Below are 19906 nucleotides of genomic sequence, written 5' to 3' on the forward strand. Positions count from 1 at the left end.
ATTGTCCTCTCTTTTCTGTGTGTAGGTTGTAGGTACGCGGCTATAATTGAAGATCTGGAATCCTTGTGCAGAGACGAACAGATCCCCCTTCGTTTCGTGAATTTTTCGGAGGACCGTGTGCACGCCGGGCACCATCGTCCCATCAACTTTTGCTCAAATTTGTAGGACAGCACCGTCTCGATAGTTTACTGCTAATTCCAGGTCTGCAGCTTCATCCTATATTCCTATCTCTGTTTATAAGTGAATCTTTCTCACTTTACATGCATTCCTAGCTCAATCCTTCTATCTACATTCTTTACAAAAGAGGGTAGCCTTACTGTCCTAACCCTTGAAACTCATTTAAAATCTAGTCTTGCATTGTGTGAGATTGGATCTTGTGGGTTTCAACCCTTCTTTTGAATGTAAAGTCTCCCCTAAGTGAAAACCGTCAATCCTAGTGACCTCCTTTCTCCTTGGAGTTGGGGAGGGGAGAACAACTAGGGTTCGATTGCTTTTTCTGCTTTACATTTTGGTGAACTTGACATGAACATCCTTTCTGATTATTCATGGTTAGATCTGAAAATTGGATGCCTTGATTACATTTCCATGTTTGATCTTTTGCAAATTTTAGAGGTTAATTGCATGAAAACCCTAAATTTTCTTTTTTGAGCTTGCGAAATGTCTAAATGTTAATGCTTGTTTTAGATCTACCCTTCTATTGCAAATTATCAATTCATATTTGTGCTTTAATTCTAAAAATTAAGTGGTTAAGTGTCAAAACCCTAATTTTTAAAACCCTCTTGATTGAACCTTTGACCGACAATTTCACTGATCAAAACATCTCCAAATCAGCTATAACTTTGGATTTCGCAACAAAATCATAATATCTTTCATCCCTGAAAATTTGCAAAAAAGTTGCGAGGACCGTGTGCACCCCAAGCACCATTGTCCCCGACATTTTTTTTGAAATTTTGAGAGCTAGATCTTACTGTATTTTTCTGCTAAAATTCAGAATCTTGGCTGATTTCATCAATTCTAACACTGTCAAAATTAAAGTCAAAATTGGTCTAGTGATTGCTTGGATTAAGGCTTCTAATCATTCAAAAATTGTTGAAATTGAAATTTTGTGTCAAAATTGTGTTCTTACTATCCTAAATCTGAAAAGTGTGTCGGCATTCATTCGAAATTTCAGTGCTTTATTCAAATTCTTGCAATTTGTGACTTTTGAAATTAAGTGTTTAATTGCAACAACTTTGATTTCCGCTCTCAAAATCAAATTTTGCGTGAAATTGAGTCAACTTTTAAATTTCAAAGCTTGCATTGCTCTTAGTATTCCCTCTAAAATCATAAAATTCAAAATTTCAGTTTCCCTCTCTTTTTCAAAATTCTAATTTTGCATTTTTCAACAATCTTGGTAGGGTTCAATTTTGAGATTGCAACTTTAATTTGGCCTATCTACAGATCATAAAATCACTCAATTTTTTCAGATTAGCTTTAAAATCATCATAACTTTCATCCCTAAAAATTTCGAAAAAAGTTGCGAGGACTGTGTGCACTCCGTTCGCCACGGTCCCTGACATTTTTTCTAAAATTTTGAGAGATTGTCGTGATTGCATTTAACAGCTTAAATCTAGGAGATTGGCTGATTTTATTGAAACTTGCTACCTCTAAATTCGAAAATAAATTCAAAATTCTCTCCTTCTCTAGTGCATGAGTTTTACAACAATAAGCCCTACTTACACTATTCTCGTTAGACGAAGCCTTAGAATTAAGTCTTTTCAAGGTTTAACTATCGAGGGGATGAAACCTAATTTGAATGGCCTCTTTAATGAGGACACAGGTAATTCCTCTAATCCTCTTAATGATGAAGAAGCTCTCCATGAGGTTTCTGTAGAACAACTTTCGAAATTGGATAACCAATTTGATGATTTTCAGCAATGGATGTCTCATGAATACCCCGATAGTCAAGCTCTTTCATTAATTGAGGGTTTAAAATGCATGGTTCAAAGTGATAAGAATGGAATTGATATCTTGCATGGTATTGCACACATTGTGGATTCGAATGTGATGCCTATGAAGAGTTGTGCCAAAACTTTAGGTTATACACAACCTCTTACTCAAGTCAATCATTCCATTCCTTTAACAACTTCTATTGCTAGTATACCTACTTTTACATCAAACATAATGACTACTGCAATACAAGACATTCCTCCTATCATCACCAGTCATGGGGGAAATCCTTCCTCTTCAATCAACCCTCTTCCTTCATTCAATTCAACTTATTCATTCATTCCTTCAATGAGTGTCCCTATTATATCTCCACAAATGAACATGACACAAGGGGGCAATTCATTTAACCATTCCATTCCTCCTTGTAGTGCTCCCCTTTTCCAATCATCTCCTATGACTAGTTATCATAGTGTCCTGCCACCTTACTCTCAATCAATACCTTCTTTCAATAACATAATACCTCCATCACAATCTAACACGTCTAATATGAATTCTTCAACTGAAGCGACCATTAACAATCTTGCACAAACTGTCTCTTCTTTACAGCAACAAATTGCCTCTATGAATCAATCTAAGTTTAGTGTGCCCACATTTGATGTTGTGAGCCCACTTTCTCTTGACATTGTTTGAGCTATCCCCCCTAAACATGTTGAAATCCTGCATTTGGAGCTTTATAATGGTAAAGGTAATCCTCTAACACATGTTAAGACTTTTCAAACAATATGTACCGATTTTGCTTATGACCAAAGGTTGCTTGTAAAACTGTTTACTAGAACATTAAGAGATAAGGTTCTAAAATGGTATTTCTCATTGCCTTCCTATTCTATTACTTCTTTCCAACAACTTGCAAATGCTTTTATTCAACAATTTCAAAACAATATAAGTCCTAAAGTTACTTGATTGATTTAATGCATTGTAAACAAGGTGTTAAAGAAAAAGTGACTGATTTCATTGGTAGATATAAGCATTTGTATGCTCAAATTTCTTTTCTAGTACCTGACAATGATGTTCAAAGAATCTTTATTTCTAATTTACAAAAAGATATTAGAGAAAAACTTTTTTTTTCTGAGTTTACTTCTTTCCAACAGTTGTGTGCAACTCTTCACAATTATCAACTGACTGTGAGTCAAACGGAACAAGCAAATCCTATGGCTCTGAGTGATAAGGGTGATAGTAGTCAACAACCATTTGGGAAGTTTAAACTGAACAGAGAGTCCATTAAGTTCAATGAAAACATCATCAACAACAATGTGAATGCAGCATCAGGTGTGCCTCCTATTTCTAAGTTTTTCAAGAAAGAAAGAAAGTTTACTCCTTTGAATGAATCATTGCATAGTATTATGAATAAGTTATTGGAACAAAATGTGCTCACTCTCCCTCCTATAAGGCAAATAGATCCTGCAAAGATTAATTCACCCTATTTTGATAACAAATCTTTTTGTCAATTTCATCGTCAACCTGGGTATGATACTGAAAAATGTTTTGCTTTAAAGGGTAAAATTCAAGATTTGATTGATAATAATTCTATCTCTGTTTTTGGTGTGAATGATAAAGGCAACACATCTATAGCTCCTCCTAACCAAAATCTTAAGATTTTTACTGATCCATTACCTTCTCATACCGCTAATGCGGTTGATACTAATGATTCCTCTTTCTCATCTGATGGTCTTGTGTCTATGACTCCGAATGTGATTAACTTTCTGGAGCAGCAGGAAAACCCTAAAGAACCTTCCATCACATTTGATTCTAGTGAAACTATTAGGGCACCTGATGGTCCCTTATATATAGTTGCAAAAGTCAAGAATACACCTTGTCGTGGAGTTCTTATTGATCCGTCTTGCATGGTTAATGTTATTACTGAAGAATTTCTTTTTACTTTGCAATTGAATCAAGTGATCTATGACAAAACAAATGTGGTTGTGAAATTATTTGATGCATTTTCTTCTCCTGCAATTGGTTCTATTACATTACCTATTGAAGTTCATAACAAATCCCTTGATGTGAACTTTTCTATTATTCCTTCATCCGAACAATTTCATGTGAAGCTAGGCTATCCTTGGCTATCTTCCATGAAAGCTATTGCTTCTCCTATTCATAAGTGTTTGAAATTTCCCCATAATGGTGAAGTTGTTACTATGAATCATAGTCTCTTTAAACCAGCTGAAAGAGCTTCTAACGTTCCTATTGATTATTTCTGGCCTAAATAATTCCAATCTCTTTCACCGCAAAGTGATCATCTTTTCAAATCTTATCAAAAGTGGAAAAAAGATATGATCCTATCTCTAAGTGAACCTCAAACACCCAAACTTGATATTCCTATCGTTCTTGAGAAGGAAGTTCTTCCTTTGAAAGATAAAACTAATGTCTTTCCTCAAGAAGATTCCCAACCCATTCCTATGGATGTGACTATGTCTATGTCTAATAAACTTTCTAAAAGTAGACCTATACCTCCTCGTCATGATGGACTTGGTCTCCTTCCTAAACCAAATATTCCTCCTTTATATGGAGCAGTTACTCCTCCTTCCTTTTATAAAGAGAAGAGACCTTCCTCTTCTCCTATTATCCAACCTAAGAGACCACAACCTAAACACCCAAGTGATAAGGATGAGAACATTCCTCCACCTCAATCTTTTCAACTTCCTACTAAGACTAGACGAAATCGTTCTACGCGTGAACACCGACGAAAGCGTCGTCTTAGAGCTCAGGCAGTTGCTTCTCAAACTTTGCAATCCCCAAAAACACCTTCAACAAGCATTATTTCATTTTCTCCAAAATCTCCTAAACATAAGATGCATGATGGTTTTGATCCTGTGCGAGTTAAAGATCCTATTTTTATAAATCTTGATGATGATATAGATGAAAATGTTATTCATGATGAAAATGTTACTTCTCTTGCTTCTGATAGTGAATATGAATTTGTTGATATTGATAACCATTTATCTAATGAATTTTCTAAAGCACTTATCCTAGCTCCTAGACAAGAACAACATGGCTTGGAACATGAACATAGCCCTTGTTTGGATCTTGTGATAGCTCCATCTACTGTGTTGGATGTTCCTCCTCTAGCGTGTTTCCTGCCTTCCCGAAATATTGATCAGCAAGATCGAGGGGTAGATGACGTGCTAGACTAGTTTCATTAGCATAGCAGATTCTCTCCTCCTCCCTTTTGTTACTTCTTCTATGTGTTATTCTCATTCTTCAATTTGTTTTCCTTAGTGTTTTCTACTTGAGGACGATGCAAAGCATTGAGATCTCTTTTGGTCTCTCTCATGTTGACTCAAAAGACACATGTGTTCCCTTCTTCTAGGTGACCTTCCTTGATTGGGGAATGAAGAACAATTATACATACATACATATGATATACATGAATTATCATACAGCATACTGACCTCGAGGAAAGTGAAGTCACCTCGTGCTTTATGTTTTGTGTCTATTATCTTTGGGTTTATCTCACACTTGGGGGCTAAATCTTTGTGATAACGTGCTCCTTTCTCTTCTCATTTCTTATGTGTATCACTAGCTTAAAGCAATCACCCCTGTTGAGGCATGTGCGATTGCTTTAACATAGGGGGGCATACACCCTGTCTATCCCTTCAGGATACTTGAAAATTTCTTGGCGAACTTAGCTTTGCCTTGAAAATTTTTGGTATTTCTCTTGCATGACTCATAGTGAGGGAACCTTACTACTGACAGTCATGGTTCTCCCTCATGATCTTCCCTTTTACTTTGTCAATAGAAGTCATAAGATCCTTAGTCCACTGGGGGCTTGGCGTATCTTGCCTCCTTGACGTGGTGAAAGTCTTTCAATGTTGTTTCCTTGTACTTTACCGGAAGTATGGGCATACGCTTATACTCCCGTTAAAGTGGGGGCTAAATGTAGCATCCTAGAATTGTGACACTTGCAATTTCGACTGCATTTGGGTCTTCACGATGGTGACGCAACACTGAACCTGAATGGAGACCCCAAAACTTGTTTATGACACCGAAAACTGCATTTTTCTGCACCTTGGCATGATCCCTCCTTGCACCTTGTTGTCCTGGGAGGTAGGACCATGGTACCCAGTGCCCTGGTCCTTCAGGACTAGGGCGCCCAGTGCCTTGGTCCCCCAGGACCATGGCACCTAGCTTCGTGGTCCCTGGCCCTATTTTGGGCCCGGTCTCTTTTGGGCCTCGGCTCTTTATGTTTGCAATTTGGGAAATAATGTTTCCTGGTCGGCCTAAGGTCGGAAAAATTAGTCCATCGACCCTAATTGACAAGTATATAAACTACATTTCCTCTCCCATTTGGAGGAGGGAGGACATATGTGTGCAAGTCGGGGAAGCGATATTAAAACACTCAAACATTCAAGCATTCAAGCATTCAAGCATTCAAGCATTCAAGCATTCAAGCATTCCTTCAAGCAATTGAGCATTCTAAATCTCCATTCAAGGCTAAGTGTTGCATTCAAGACAAGGATTCAACCATTGAAGAGGAGATCACTTACAACATACAACATACAACAACATTTACACCTTCGCATGTAGGAATACAAACATTCTTACAACAAGGTATTAGTACTTTATTACATTACAAACATTTACATTTATAGCATTCTCATTTCTTGGTTAATTCCAAAACCGGGGTTTGACCTAAAGGCAAACCCCTAATCCCTAACCCCCCAATCGTCCTCTCTTTTTTGTGTGTAGGTTGCAGGTACGCGGCTATAATTGAAGATCTGGAATCCTTGTGCAGAGACGAACAAATCCCCCTTCGTTTCGTGGATTTTTTGGAGGACCGTGTGCATGCCGGGCGCCATCGTCCCATCAACTTTCGCTCAAATTTGTAGGACAGCACCGTCTCGACATTTTACTACTAATTCCAGGTCCGCAGCTTCATCCTATATTCCTATCTCTGTTTATAAGTGAATCTTTCTCACTTTACATGCATTCCTAGCTCAATCCTTCTATCTACATTCTTTACAAAAGAGGGTAGCCTTGCTGTCTTAACCCTTGAAACTCATTTAAAATCCAGTCTTGCATTGTGTGAGATTGGATCTTGTGGGTTTCAACCCCTCTTTTGAATGTAAAGTCTCCCCTAAGTGAAAACCGTCAATCCTAGTGACCTCCTTTCTCCTTGGAGTTGGGGAGGGGAGAACAACTAGGGTTCGATTGCTTTTTCCGCTTTACACTTTCAATATTTAGAATTTTAAATTTTTGAATAAGGGAATATTCCTTCTTGTCGTGCCACTTTTATTTTCACCAAAAAGCCTTAGAGTTAATTTTGAAATGAACCCATGAACCTTGAACCATTTGAACCTCTTGACAAAAAGTTCAATTGTTCAAGTTCATTTAAGAGATATAACAGTGAGCAAGCGACACACACAATGACATCGAGAATAAGCAACAATAAGGACTATTAAACATGAACCTTGAACCTTTTGAACTGCTTGAGATTTGGTTCAAGGTTCAAGGCCGCATATCAACTTAAAACACATGGACCCACGCTCGTTAAATAACGATACATTGCTGTGACTCACAAAAGGTATTTTGAATCTTGAACCTTTTTAACCACTTGAAATTTGGTTCAATGGGTTCAAAACTTCAAAGACCACAAACAAAAGTGCACTTGTTCACACGACAACAAACACCACAAATTACTTTTTGTTTAAAATGCGCTTTAAACCTTGAACCATTTGAACTTTTTAGAAAGAGTTCAACGGATAAAGTATGAGGGAAAAAAAATGACTCGACGAAAGTAAAGGCACAAAGGGCAACCCATGAGTATGAATACTTAAAAGAGAAAAATTGTAGGGGGACTAACAAACCTAAAGATGTTACTGAAGCTTGTAAAGATGAAAGTTGGATGAGACCTATATAAGAAGAACTAGATCATATTGAAAATAATAATACATGGAACTTGTGCCTAGACCTAAGGATAATAATGTTATTGGTAATAAATGGGTGTTCAGAAACAAATTGAATGGAGCTAGTGAAGTTGTTAGAAATAAAGCTAGATTGCTTTGCAAAGGATACTCTTAGAAAGAAGAAATTGATTATGAGGAGACTTTTACTCAAGTGGTCAGACTTGAAGCTATTATATTGTTGCTTGCATATGTTTCTTACAAATATTTCAAGGTATATTAGATGGATATCAAATCTACCTTTTTGAATGGTGATCTAGAGGAATAAGTTAACCAAAAGAATAACTTCTTCAAATACCTAATTATAGTTCTGGTTAAGCACAATTGTCTACTCTACAGCATGGTCAATCTCTCCTCAACACTTCACCAAAGGATAAATATCATGTTTGCACATACAAGACTCTTTGATAATGTAGATACAACATAAACACCTAAATTACATGAATATATCACCTATATACAATTCATCAACCTTGATAGCAAGGTTGGCTAAACCATCAACCCTCAATTACAAAATTACATAAAATGATACAAAGATCGACCACTAGATCAATATAATGATTTACATGACATAACATTGACCTGATTCAAATTCCCAAATGCACAATTCCACCGGAAATCATGCCAAGAAGCAACACGCTACACTACTAGGAAAACTACATAACACAAAGATCATCACCGATTGATAGAAACTACTAAAATCTCACACAACAATCAATGCAGATCAACTTAACAAATAGAACACAAATAGAAAACATCAGCAATCATGTTAGAATAATTAGGAACAACTTCACCAACACTACTTATCAAATCTTCATCGATCAACATTTGAAAGCTCAAGAACACAACAAATCACCAACTATCACAAAAGAAAGATAGCTTGCAGAGCACCAAATCATGATCCATCTGAAATGAAGATACATAGGACCATCCCAAGCAATATCCAAAAGTCTCGGCATAATATTTGATCACACCATAATAAACCAGAGGATATAGAGAGCTCTACAAAATAGTGATAAACAAAACAACACTGCAAAATTGGACCACAAGATCTTCCCAATCTGCACACATCAGAGCAATACATAGGAATATGTTGACATTAATGACAACAAAATATCCTAGCAACAACAATGACCAACACTATACAACAATATCTCCCTTTAGCAGTGATGGCAACATATGAATGTGAAAAATAATCAATGCAAAGAAAGAATGTCACCAAAAAACTCCCCTAAGATCGGGACATCTAAAGCTATTTTTCATATGATATCTCTCCCCATTTGATAGCAATGTCAAATATCTCAAAACAAATAAACAAACTCACTCTACTCAAAACATAAACATGAATCACACGAACATTGAGAAACCTGATGGATTTTCATTATCTGATGATGGGGACATGGTATGTAAGTTGAAGAAAGCTCTTTATAGATTGAAGCAAGACCCTAGAGCCTAGTATGCTGGATTAGATAAGTATTTGTTGAAATTGGGATTTACTAAAGGTGTTACTGATAATAATCTATATTTTAAGATAGAAAATGATAACATCCCGATTGTTGAAGTCTTTAGTGGTGATGATGTGACAATTCTAGTGCTATTAACATGTGAAAGAATTTGGTGCAACATTTAATGACTAAGCATGTGTCAATCAAATATCACTACTTGAGAGAGCAAGTCAATGAAGAGAAGGTGAAGTTGGAGTATATATATACAAAGGAACAAATAGCTGAGATTTTCTCTAAGCCTTTGCCTGCTGATACATTTTTCTATTTGAGAGGCAAGTGAGGGGTATCCACCTCTCCTATTGAGAACTTGATACATTGAGTTGCATCAATCTAGTGGACTTCATAGTCTTATCCTTTTATCTGGATTGATGAGTTCATGTTGCTCCTTTGATGGAGTAGTTCATGTTTAAGGGGAGACATTCTTGTGATTCATGTTTCTATTTTTGGGAGAGTGAGTTTGTTTATCTTTTTTGAGATCTTTGACCTTTTTTTCAAAGGGGGAGATAGATCATGTGAAAAACTGCTTTATATGTCCTGATCTTAGGGGGTGTTTGCTGGAGACATCTTCCTCCTTTATATTGATTATTTTTCACCTTCATATGTTGCCATCAATGCCAAAGGGGGAGATTGTTGGATATTGTTGGTCATTTCTGCTACTAGGATATGTTGTTGTCATTTATAACAACATATTCCTATGTATTGCTTCGGTGTGTGCAAATTGGGAAGATCTTATGCTCTGGTTTTGCAGTGTTGTTTTGTTGATCATTGTTTTGAAGAGCTTGGTATATCGTCCAATATATTATAGTGTGATCAGATCTTGTGCTAATATTTTGGGATATTTCTTGGGATGGTCTTGTGTATCTTCATTTAAGATGGACTATGATTTGGTGCTCTGTAAGTTATCTTTCTTCATGACAGTTGCTGATTGGTTGTCTTGTTGAGCTTTCAGATGTTGATCGATGAATATTTGATAAGTGGTGTTGGTGTAGTTGTTCCTAATGGTTCTAACATTCTTGCTGGTATTTCCTAGTCATTTCCTATTTAATCTATGGATCTGCATTGATCGTTGTGCGAGTTTTTAGTGCTTTCTATCAACTAGTGATGGTTCTCGTGTTATGCAGTTTTCCTGGTGCTGTAGCATGTTGCGGTTTATCTTAGCATGATTTATGATGGAGTTGTGAGTTTGGGAATTTGATTTAGGTCCATGCTATGTAGTGTAAATTATTATATTGGTTCGGTTGTCAATCTTTGTATTGTATGATGTAATTTTGTAATTGAGGGTTGAGGGTTTAGCCGACCTTATTATCAAGGTTGATGAATTGTATATATAGGTGATATATTCATGTAATTTAGGTATCAATGTTGTGTTTGCATTATTAGAGAGTGGTGTATGTGCAAATAAGAGATTTATGCTTTAGGGAAGTGTTGAGGAGAGATTGGTGTTGCAAAGCAGACAATTTTACTTAATCGAAACTATAATCAAGCATTTGAAGATGCTATTATTTCAGTTCACTTCTTCCGGATTGTGGTCTGAATCTTAAGGTAAGTTAGTGAGACTTCCTTAAGAATTGTAGCCTTCCGGGCCATTATATTTGAGCAATGAGATCTAGGAAGTATGGTCAAATGCATGTGCAATCTCCATTGTAATATTTTCACATACTACTGTAGAGTATCATCTTACTATGGGTAGGTTCCCACTATGGTTTTTCCCTTAACCGGGTTTTCCACATCAAAATATTGGTGTTCTATGTTGTATTTTCAATTTTCTTATTTGTCTTATTACTGCAGTTTATCAGATCTATTTTTGTAGTTGAATTTGTTGATCTGGTGAAGACTGATTCAACTCTCGCTCTCAATCTTCCTTCTTGGTTGTTGCTAATAGGTTCCTCCTTTAAGGTTTCTCATTGTGCTTCTAGATGGTAAAATCCACTTCTCTATAGCATTATAGGTATAGAAATCTCTCTTCCCATTCTCCCCATCAACTTAGCTCCCAAGAGATGGTAAGTTTTCTTCCTCATTTTCCTTCTTTGTCAATTTTTTCTAACTATTTTGCAAGAAAATAACATCAAGATAAATTTAAGTATAGCACCTATCATGCCATAAAAATTCTTTCAATTGTTCATATTGATCTATGCAGACCATTACATACCTCCTCTTTAGGATGCAAATATTTTTAGTTGTTTATGGATAATTTCTCTCGCAAGGCTTGAGTCTATGTTCTTCTGAGGAAGAGAAACATTTTCTTGTTTTTAGGATTTACACCATCAACTTATTCAAGAGTCTAGAAAGCCTCTTGTCCTCCTCCATTCTAATCAAGGATGAAAATTCACTTCTAAAGATTTTTTAGAGTTCCTAAATTCTTATGGCATCAAATTGTTAGGCCCAATATGGAAAGCTAATGTACCAAGAGGGAAGGGATGAATCAGTACTTCAAATCATTTCTTCAACAATAACTTTACTATTAAGCATATACCAAAAACTATTGTAACATAACATAAACCTAAAACAAATAAATAACAATCATACATGATTCACTCCATAACACATATATTTTGGTTACACAGAAACTCTTGGTTAGAGGAAAAAACTATGGTGGGGATGGCACCCACAACTTCACTACTACAGTAATAAAGGGTGCTCAGTTAGAGCTACATGTTTAGCTATTTCTGATAGCTTACCCTATTAGGAGTATCAAGATCTTTAGATCTACCTTGCTAAAGGATTTTACAACACTTATTCTAAATGTTGCACCTGGTTAAAGGCTTTACAATTTATAGACTTTGTTAGAGTCTTTTACCCTATTAAAGGTTTCTCTTACAACTCAAAATATTACAATAAAATCTTTACAAATATCTGCAACTTTACATCTGAAATGTTATAGCAGATTCTATGTGCTCAAAATGAGATTACCTTGCTTATAGCATACCTCGGTAATCCATAGGGTAACATGGTAAACCCTTTTGTTTACTTTGTTCCTTGACTGTTCTCTGAAATCCTTCTCGGTGACCTTTGTGTCTCTAATAGTCACAATACTCAGTGCTTCCTTATCTATTACACATGTCTTGCTTCATATACCTCTATATTTGATCCTTAATTCATGATGTATAAATAGATCTCTTATGTCGGTGATCTGTTCATTGCTTTGATCTTACAAACCTGATTTATCAAATGAATAACCATATGAAATATTTCATTGGATAGATGACCTCAAGATCATACAAAATCTTTAAGGTGCAATTTCCTAAGTGATAATTATTCCCTGCTCCTTGATCTTGTAACACGTTTCCCATGTGTGTCTAGGTTCAATGAATCTGGTATCATGTTTCACTCGGTGTGTGTTCACTCGGTATATCATTTTTGCTGCTCAGTAGACAAAGAGTGTTACTCGGTAGACAACTTGATGTATACTAGGCTCTATGACTACTTTCTTCTACAACCAACTGCTCTATGCTTACCGACTGAATATTTTGGTAGTAGTAACCGACTAAAGTATATAGAATTACTTTGAACCTAAAACTAATGGCAACTGTAGTAAGTAGTAACAATCTCCCTTTTTGACATTAGTTGAGATGTTTGACAAAGCTTCTTTCAAAGTCATAACTCAAAAAAATCTATATACTTATAAAATTTGACTAATCAGACAGTATATACATTTGTCAATAAAATAGTATATTCAGATATACTCCCCTTATCAATATACTATATAAAACTCTGATTATGCATGCTCGGTGATCAATTTTCTGTGTTTACTATACTTTTTCTTTGCTCTTTGGTTACGGCTCGGTGGCTACTGCTCCCCTGTCAAATTCAACTGTACATTTGGATACTTTGCTCGATATACTCCCCCTATATACTACACTCCTCCTTTGATATTTTGATACTATACTCCCCCTTTTTGACAAACATCAAAACTTAGTTACCATTCGATGGAGGCAACTGGTCAAAAATGGCTTTGTACTTTGTCCTTGCATTGATAAGAGCAGTAGAGAGGGCATCCTTGACACTATCCATGAGTGAATTATGAGCCGTAATGTCAACTAATAGTGAAATTAGTCCATCTAAGGTGCTTCACTCTGGTTGAGTGGATAGGGAGGTGGCCTTGTTGATCTGTTCTTGGACGGAGGACAAGTCTGGAATGAACAAGGTTTGAAGAGTCATAATGTCCATCCTTATTTTGTGCTCTTCATTCCTAAGTTCTAATTGTTGAGCCATGAGCTTTTGTACCTTGGTATAGAAATTCTGAATAGAGTTTGCCTTAGTGGTCAACTTATTTGAGAGATCAGTGATCTCTTTCTCAATCACTTCTATTTTATTTTTGATATCTTTAATGAATAAGGAGAATGTACAGAGTTTCTGAAATAAATAAAGAATGTGCTTGAGTTGAGGGGACAACTCAGCAATAAATTTGACAAGTTTTACTTTGTCAATAAAAATGGCTTTCTGTACCTCTTCAATCATTTTAGGAGTGAGCTCTTTGTCCTTTAACTTGCTCAAGTATTCAGATGTGTCTACTCCAGATGTCTCGATCTGATTGAGGAGTTCATCTAGTTGAATATGGATGGCTGCATCTTTTGACACTGTAGCTTCAGGTATTATATCTGTTAACAATGTTTTCACCTTCTGAAGTACTTTGTTTTTCTTTTGAATAGCCATTTGTTTTTCCTTTTCTACTTTGGCTTTGCATAGTTCACCGAATTCAATGAGTGCTTGCCCTTTTAATTTGGATGTCTACATTTGGCAACACTATTGGTTTTGACAAATCTAATTTGAAACTATGCTTTTTAATTTTCTTTTCTTTAGTTTTCACCGGTTGAACTAATACAATGGCTTGGGAGGCTTGTTGACCCTTGGTAGGTTGCTCGGTAGACGCAACACTTTTGTTAATTTCTTGAACCTCTGATGTAGCATTCAGTGACTCCTTGCTCGGGGTCTCAGTTGTAACATTTTCAGTGCTAGAAGGAGCTTGAGAAGTCTGCTCCCTAGTGGCTTGAGAAGTAGCTTCTCCTTCTATAGACTTGTGACCCTCTATTCCTTTTTCAGTATCTTGAGGGGCCTCAGTTGAAATAGGCTAAGTGACCGGAGGATAGGGCTGAACTTGTTCCAAAAATGACTCACTGGATACCAGTTTGGCATATGTATTCCCTTCTATCATTTCCCATTCTTGTGCCTTGGTGTCCATGATATCCTCATCAATTTATATAGTGTCAGCAGGGTCTTGCTTGGTGATATCAGGATCTTGCTTGGTGACATCAACTATTTCAACTTCAACTTGCTCACCATCATTCTTGATTTGAATTATTTCCTACCATTTTTCCTTGGTCTCATTATCTACGTCCAGATAAAAGCCATTCATCAATTTCAAGGCTCTTTTCTTTACTAGAAAGTTTGTGTGGTAGTTTTTTAGATGTTCACTTATTTCATCTACTGACATGTCTGGAAAGAGATGTACCAGACTTCTTTCTCTCATCTTCTTTTCCAAGTCCATGGCATATTTCCACCTATTATCAATATGCAAATACAATTCTTTTGGAAGAGAATTGGTTACTTCCAATGGGACCAATCGGAATTTCAAAAGTGTGCAGATTACGGCTTCTTCAATTTATCTCTTTTTTGCATTAGATCTGGAGTCATATTTTACATATCTAAATGCTCCAAATCCACCATATTGCTTCAGATTAGTGCAAAAATTATCAACACTATGTACATCTTCCTTTCTACTCTTGACAATCTAAAATTTACTTTTGTCTTCAGATTCGGTGTCATTGGACTCTTTGTTCAAAATGAGTCTCCGAGTAGATTTCTTATAAGTTTTTGTTACCTTTGGTGCGGCAACATTCTTTGGTTTCTTACTCGGTGACGTTTTAGATGATCTTATGTTTGTGTGCTTTACTGAAGGAGTCGGTGATACCTTTGATGTATCCTGTTTCTTCCTTTTCAAAATTTTCCCTTTAGGCAACTCGGTGCTCAATGTAATAGCTGCCTCTTGGCCTTCAGATTCCTCCTCAGTGATGACTAGAGTGCCCTTGACAAGTGTGGAGGAAGAACCTTCTCCAAATTTCTCTATTAATGCCTTGATCATTTTTGTTGCTTTCCTTGTAGCCTTAGGTACTACAATACTCATCTTAACTTTCTCTTTAACTTCTTCATATGTACCATATCTCAGCTCGGTAGCATGCCTTGGTAATGTAAGAAAAGCATCTATCTACTATTGTGTGATGTCAAAATCAATCTCATAACCCATAGGTGGCAACGATTGAGTTCTTGGTTCCATAGCATTGACATAGCAGTAGTCGGTGTCCACTTCAAAGCATATATCATCCTTGTATTTCTCTACTAACTTGGGTGGAATTATATACCTATTATGCATCTTTTTTTGAAACTTGCTAAAGTAATCATCCATAACGTCATTGGAGTTATCACCTAGCCATTTGATGAAGTCATTGATTTGATGAGTGATTGGTTGGTGTAGCTCCTAAACTACATTACCAACTGATGGAAAGAATTTCTCAAAATAGAAAAACATGCATACCAAAAGTGATCCAAACTTCAGTGTGTTAGCTGAGTTGTTCTTCTTCATCTTCCTTATAGTGTTTAGATTCTCAAACAGGTTTTTCAACAATACTTCACATAGATCAATTTTCATTCCTTTCTTCACAATTTTATATTCTAAATCGACTGCTGCATAGGGTACACTGTTTTCCCTTGTCAATTGAAAGAAACAATAACCTATGAATCTAATTGCAAACTTTAGCTCTGCATCTGTGACATTGTTCAGTTTTAGTCCTCTGCAATCAGATTCAACTCCGGTTAAAGTGATCAATTCCTTTTGTGATATCATTTTCTGAGCTCGAGCATGATAAAAAATAGGGTAACCGATGATCAAATGAATGATTTCCTTGGTGATTTTGAATGGTTGCTCCTCTAACCACATGAAATCATCATGAACTCTGCTCAAAATAAATTTAACCCACTGGGGTTTGAAGACTCCCAGGTAGGTTAGGGCTTCAGTCAATCCCTTGACTTTAATGTGTTCAAACTTGTTATCTAGTTTTCCATCGGTACACAATTCATCATATGTGTCCTTAATTTCAACTTGACCTAGTTCCTCAACACGACACTTAGTGAAGAATCTGACATCCTCAACTAGTAAAACCCTATCCGGAATGAGTGAAAATGCAGTTTTATCATCCGATTCAGATGCTACTTTGGGAGTTAGAGAGTATTTCAGTGAGGGCTTTTCAATGTTCTCAACAACAATGGGCTTCTGGATCTTAGGTGCCATTTCAAATTTTGGATAATCACTTCACAAAAGATCCTTAGGGTTTGAAAACTTTTAAATGGCTGACGCTTCCCACTTAGCAAATCTAAAATAGATATTCACAACTGATATGATCGATAAAATAGCTTGACATTGCGTTGCGATTGATGTAAATACCTTGAATTTTGCTTCGAAGGAGGTTTGATCGCCTTTGAATCGCTTTGCTCTACTTTCTTGAAAACTTGGTAAGTGTTAAATGACCATGCAAAAGCTTTTAAGTACACAATATACCTTATCGAGCTTCATGTAGTTAGGTCAAAAAACATTAAATGCACTCGGTACCACTTCCTTTTTATGCTTTTACCGAGTAGCTAGACTTCCTGTATTTACCGACTAGACAGCCTTCCAGAAGACTTGATAAAATTTCAAATTTCCTAATGCATCTTTAGGTATACAGATTTTGAATTAAGTACATGATAAAATAGGAACTGTTAAGATTTAACCTTGAGAGAATGTAGTCCCTTCATACCTTTACTGATTAATTTTGAATAGGTGCACCTAACTCGGTAGATAAGGTGCTTTCTTCATTTGACACAATTTCCTTCTTTTTCCAAATCATCTATAATTTGCCTTTTATTTCTTTAGTGTCTCCTCTAGGTTGATCTCTGTAATCTCTAGCCAAGTGTCCAACTTTGTGACAATGAAAACATGCCATACCAGGATTTCTCCATGATCTTTGGTTGTTCATTCCAAACCTTATAAAGTAGTTGGCACTTATATGTCCATATCTTCCACAATATTCACACCATATCCTTGTATTGTAATCCCATGGTACTACATAATACTATCAGTTAGGATCTGTGTGAGTTCGGTAGCCTCTAGTATTTGCTCGGTGTGTAGACCACATATAGTTCTTTTGTTTAAACCAACACTTCTCGGTACTATGTCCATATCTATTGTAGTTTTTACAAAACCCTTTGAATTTTGCCTTCTGATAATTGTTAATAGACTCTGTCCTACATTGATTAGATGTGTAACCGTATTTATTGCAATTGTTACAATAACCATTAGACCTAATGACATTCAATTGTTTACCTTTTCTGATTTGGCACAAGTTGGCAGTATGACCTTGATTTCCATAGTAGTTGCAAATAGGTTTCTTTCCTTTGATGTTCTTCTTGTTTCCATCTTGCTTTGATGATTCTCCTCTCTCGGTAGTGTGGATTCCCTTCTTGGTAGTGTCTTTTCCTTTGTAATCGAGTCCTACATCTTTGTTGGGTCTTCTTGTATTCAATTTCTCATCCAACATCTTTGATGCTTCATAACTCTTCTTCAGTGTTTCTTTGGACTTCTTCTCTATTTCAAGTTCATCAATCAGTCTTGATAATTCAAGTTTCAATGCTTGATTCTCATTATCCTTCAGATTTGCTTCATGATGTGCATAACCTAATTGATCTGACAGATTACTTTGTATTCCAATCATCTTGGTGATTTCATCACTCTTTTTAGACACTAATGCTTTAAGTTGATGTTTTTCTCTTTCTAGATTTCTTATCTTATCCTTAGATGTCCTCAATGCATCTAGATTTTCAGTCATCTGTGTGCTGAAATGCTCATGTTCTCTTTTCATTTCTTTTAGCTGTTCAATTAGTGCTTTGTTCATTTCTTTTAATTCTCCAATCATCTCTTCAGTCTCTTCAGATATACTATTCTCAGATGATGTCTCAATTTGTTCCACTAACTCTTGAGAGTCCTACAAATCATCAGACAATCTTCTTCTGACTTTGAATGAATTTTGCATTTGTCTTTGCATGTCTGCAATCACTTGATTAGCATGATCCAACTCTTCTTGCAGATACACAATTCTCTGAGATTGTTTATAGCCTTCCATTGATAAGATCTTTTTCTTTAGGCTATTAATCCCTTTTCCAAGATAGAAGCTCTGATACCAATTGTTAGGCCCAATATGGAAAGCTAATGTATTGAGAGGGGAGGGGTGAATCAGTACTTCAAATCTTTTCTTCAACAATAACTTTACTGTTAAGCATAAACACAAAAACTATTGTAACATAACATAAAGCTAAAACAAATAAATAACAATCATACATGATTCACTCCATAACACATATATTTTGGTTATGCAGAAACTCTTGGTTAGAGGAAAAAACTGCGGTGGGGATGGAACCCACAACTTCACTACTGCAATAATAAAGGGTGCTTGGCTAGAGCTACATGTTTAGCTATTTCTGATAGCTTACCCTGTTAGGAGTATCAAGATCTTTAGATGTACCTTGCTAAAGGATTTTACAACACTTATTCTAAATGTTGCACCTGGTTAAAGGCTTTACAATTTATAGACTTTGTTAGAGTCTTTTACCCTATTAAAGGTTTCTCTTACAACTCAAAATATTACAATAAAATCTTTACAAATATCTCCAACTTTACATTTGAAATGTTATAGCAGATTCTATGTGTTCAAAATGAGATTACCTTGCTTATAGCATACCTTGGTAATCCATACAGTAACTTGGTAAACCCTTCTGTTTACTTTGTTCCTTGACTATTCTCTGAAATCTTTCTCGGTGACCTCTATGTCTCTAACAGTCGCAATACTCAGTGCTTCCTTATCTATTACACATGTCTTGCTTCATATACCTCTATATTTGATCCCTAATTCATGCTATATAAATAGATCTCTTATGTTGGTGATTTGTTCATTGCTTCGATCTTACAAACATGATTTATCAAATGAATAACCATACAAAATATTTCATTGGATAGATGACCTCAAGATCATACAAAATCTTTAAGGTGCAATTTCCTAAGTGATAATGATTCCCTACTCCTTGATCTTGAAACACGTTTCCCATGTGTGTCTAGGTTCAATGAATCTAGTAACACATTTCACTCGGTGTGTGTTCACTTGGTATATCATTTTTGCTGCTCGGTAGACATAGAGTGTTACTCGGTAGATAGCTCGATGTATACTAGGCTCTGTGACTACTTTCTTCTATAACCGACTGCTCTATGCTTACCAACTAAATATTTTGATAGTAGTAACCGACTAAAGTATATAGAATAACTTTGAACCTAAAACTAATGGCAATTGTAGTAAGTAGTAACACAAACAACATCTGACTACTCCCTATATGGTGCAGGAGAACCTAGAGTCTAGTTAACATGTTAATTAGACGTTTGAGTATTAGGAAGTTAGGGGTCATGTCATTTTAATTCAATAAGGTCTATTGAGACCA

Source organism: Cryptomeria japonica, chromosome 9 (assembly GCF_030272615.1).
Source record: "Cryptomeria japonica chromosome 9, Sugi_1.0, whole genome shotgun sequence".
NCBI classification, from domain to species: domain Eukaryota; kingdom Viridiplantae; phylum Streptophyta; class Pinopsida; order Cupressales; family Cupressaceae; genus Cryptomeria; species Cryptomeria japonica.